Genomic DNA, 4,176 nt, shown 5'->3' on the forward strand with positions numbered 1-4,176 from the left:
TAACAGAACAAAGCAGGTTACTAAGCAAATGAAACCAAACACGCAAACTTAAGCTAGTTTCACTAAAGAAATTGGTTACAAATAGTATTTCTCACCCTAGATATCATTGCAGGCAGATTGCAGAATGTCTTGACAGGCAGCTGCACTGATTTCCCTCTTGAGACCTCAGGTATTGCTACTCACAAGCTAGACGCCCTTCCAGCTTGGGTTCAGTTCTCCCCTCAGTTCAGTTTTTGCTTCCAGGTGTTTTTTCAGTGTCTCTCTGGGTGGGGAGGCAGAGGAGAACCATGATGATGTCACTCCCCCACTGTATATAACTCTTGTGTAAGGCAGGAACCCTTTCTCTTCTAGTGGAAAACCACTGGCGTTCCAAAAGGGGGGTGGGTATCCAGTATCAGGTGACTCGGACCCATGTCTCTGCGTGGCTGTGGCAGCCATTGCTCGTAGGCTGGCTCCAGCATTCACAGGAAGACTAAGCTCTTTTACAGACCATTGGCTCTGCTAATCGCCCATTAGCCTTGTCCGGCTTTTCCATTGTTGTACCTCAAGTGTTAGCAGTGGGCATTACCCAAAGTAGCATAGTTGAAATACAGAGACATAGTCAGCATTCCTAACTTCAGATACAGAAATGATACAGGCCTACAAATAGGATAATCACATTCAGTAAATCATAACCTTTCCAATGATATCTTACAAGACCTATCATTTCAGTTATGTCATATTCATATCATAAGCATATTGTCATTAAGAATATGGAGTGAAACATCACACCGTAAATTTTATCAGCAGTGATTTTAAAGTTACTTCAGGATCAGTGATGAAAATCTTTAATTGCATCAGGTCTAATTCTGATTTCTCCAGAACTCCATTAGAAACACCTGATAATGATTCCCCATTGACAGCTACTTCAAGATTTGTCAGTTAGCCAGCTCTTAATCCATGTAATGTGTGCTTGATTGATATTGTCTAGTGCTAATTTTTTAATCAGAATGTTGTGCACTAAAGTCAAATGCCTTACAAAAGTCTAGGCTTATTACATCTATATAATTACCTTCATCAACCAAACTTGTGATCACAAAGAATGAAATCAGATTTGTTTGACATGAGCAATTTTCCATAAAATCATATTGACTGGCAGTAATTATGTTCCTTTCTTTCTTTAGCAGTTGAGTTGCACATCAGCTTTTCTTTTATTTTGACTGGGATTAATGTAACAATCAGCCAGGCATCCTGACCTGAGTCAACTTACTTGCATTTTAAAATATTGGCACATTAGCACTCTTCCAGTCTTCTGGAATTTCCCCAGTATTCTAAGATTTATTAAAAATTAACATTAGTAGGCCAGAAATCTCCTCATTCAACTCTTTTAGGTGTAAGTTATCAGAATCTGCTGATTTAAAAGTGTTTATCCCTAGCAGATGCTGTCTAATATCCTCACGTACTAGTGGACTAGAAAATACTTCATCATCCTCACACGATACTAGTACATCATCCTGCTGCTTTCCAGACATAGGCAGAAGTGGTCAATAAACATTTCTGTTCTGTTGGTATCATCAACAATTCTACCATCTCCAGCTGGTAATGGGCCTGTACTATTGTTAGGGTTTCTTTTGTTCCCAATGTACTTAAAGAAATCCTCCCTATTCTTAGACCTGCCAGCTGTAGATTTTTCTTTATGATTTCTATCTTCCCTTATCAATTTCCTTCATTTTATAACATCTAGTTTATATTGATTACTGTCTACTTCCCCTTTTGTCTAAGTTATAGATTGCTTTTTTGTTTCTAATTGCTGCCTTCACTCTGCTACTGAACCAGATTGTGCTTTTAGCCACAGTTGCTTCTTGATTATGGAATCATGGCTTTTGGCCATTTAATAATGCTGTCTTAAAGAGCTTGCAATTTTCACTCATATCTCTAAGTTTTCCCTCCTGATCAATTTCACTCAAATTTTCCTCAGATCTGGGAAATTTGTCCAGTTGAAGCTCCAAGTGTACTTATTGTTGGCTGGGACTGTCCTCTGTTTGCCAATATTGAATGTAATCAGATTTGATCACCGGTCTCTAGGCAATGGTTTATTCATCGTTATCCATCACAGTGATGTCCAGAATAGAATTCTTGTGTTGGCTGCAAAACCTTCTGTGTTAGAAAATGGTCTGTAATTTTTAGAAACTAGTGATGTTCTACAACTGGCTGCATATGAAGACTTAGCTGAACAAGGCTATTGTCAGAAACCAGTGGGGGTATCCAGGTCATTGGAGAGGCTTGCAAGGTGGCACAAAGTCCTTATACTCTGATAACTGTTTAAAGAGAGCAGCCTTGACTAGTGTCTTTCAGCTTCTTTGTAGACTGCTCAATGCTCCTGAGCTGCAGAGATAACTGTAAACACAGGGAGCTCGATATCTTATATGCAAATGGCTGAAATTTAGTTTAATGCTTTAGAGAGACTTGAGTCTCATCTGCAGTTCCCCTGGTGAATACCTTTTATTCCCTTCTCCCTTGACATTTAGAGGTGTTGTGTATCCCCATGAAAGGTCTGAGATCACAGGGAATAATTTCTATTTACATCTTTCCATAGACAAGACTGTGCCCCACAGTTTACCGGTTTTGGAGGACATTACTTTTGCCTGTTCGTTGGGTACCGTATCAGAGATGTTATTTTCTGAATCAGCAGAATGTGGCCAGAATACTACACAAACATCACTTCTCCTGCTTTGATTAATCCATCTTTGATTCCATATAATACCCCTCCATGCAAAAGTACCATTCCAGCAAATTGAAAAGCAAGTGTACAGGAGAACAGTTCGCAATTACAAGGGTTCTTTTTAAAAGTTAATTGATGCTGGTATTTTTATCTAAAAAATGCTTTGAGTTCTGCACCTTTTCACAGAGATGCTCATCATAACCTGTGCAAGTTTAAATTTGAGCACGGGATGCCGTGTGTTTGGCAGCCATTTTCATTGCCCCAGGGTGGCTGCGCGGGAGTGAGTGGTAGCTAGCTGTTTGATATGTTACCTCATACTTTGAAATTGGTTATGTTTTATAGCTCTGGTGTGCCTGGGGAGTGGTGTCGGCATAGGATCGAATTAGAAAAAAACAGCTGTATTTCCCCATAGGTACTCAAGGTGGAGGGAACTTCTGCATGCCTTTTAATTTCATGCTGTTCCTCTGGGAGTGCTGTAACTATGTATTTGCTGACATCTGGTGGCTCTTTTGAAGTACAGTGCTAAACTGCAGCATAGACACTAGCATTTTTAGAGTTCTCCGGAGTCTGACTCAGGTTAGTCAATTATTTTTTGTCAAGATCCGAATGTCCTGGTCAAGGTCCAGATTCCAGAGCAAATAATAAAACATAATTATAAGTAAATAAAAAGATTTTGGGGTCCGCTTAAAGCTTCTGGAGGTCTGGATTTGGTCCATGGTCTGCCTATCGACTCCCCCTGATCTAACTGGAAGTCATGTGGCTAAAGCTCTTACTATGACAGAATCCTGCTGTACGTTATTGGTGATCAGCTTATTGTGCAGTTAGTTTTTATGACCTAGAAATGTGCATCAGTAGTTCAAATTATTCCTTGCAACATGCGCTACATTGCACTTGTCAACACAACTTCATCTGCCTCTATGTTCTTCAGAGACACAAGGTGGGTCAGAGACATGAGGTGGTAATGGAGCAAATAGAGGCAAATCAAAAGAGAATAGTGTCTTCTCTACCAAACTTATGTAGCTTAGAAAATTGTCCAATACTACAGGCCTGACTTGCAGATCACTAATCATTTGTCAATATAGGGACACTACATGCTCAGATGACGCAATGCCTCACTACAGGTTCCTGAACTCTTAACCCTTAGATATATAGACCCAAGAATGTTTTAACCTTGGTAAAACTCTATAGTGTCCATCAACAGAATATTGAATTGCATATCCATAACATTGGGAGTGGAGATAAACTTATAACAGGATAGCCCCATAGGAACCATTCTTGTGGAGATGCAAATTTCTCTCTATTAAAATAATGAGTTTAAATAACTTCTGGGGATACTGTGACAACAGAGAGGAGGGAGTAAGTAAGAGTAAAAAAAATGATACTGCCCTTGAACTCAGAGAACACGAAGTTTCGGATTCACTGACAGTCATCAGCAAAGGCACTGCATTGAGGTATGGTGTAAAAGCTGGATCAGT

Source organism: Mauremys reevesii, linkage group 6 (genome assembly GCF_016161935.1).
Source record: "Mauremys reevesii isolate NIE-2019 linkage group 6, ASM1616193v1, whole genome shotgun sequence".
Lineage (NCBI taxonomy): Eukaryota > Metazoa > Chordata > Testudines > Geoemydidae > Mauremys > Mauremys reevesii.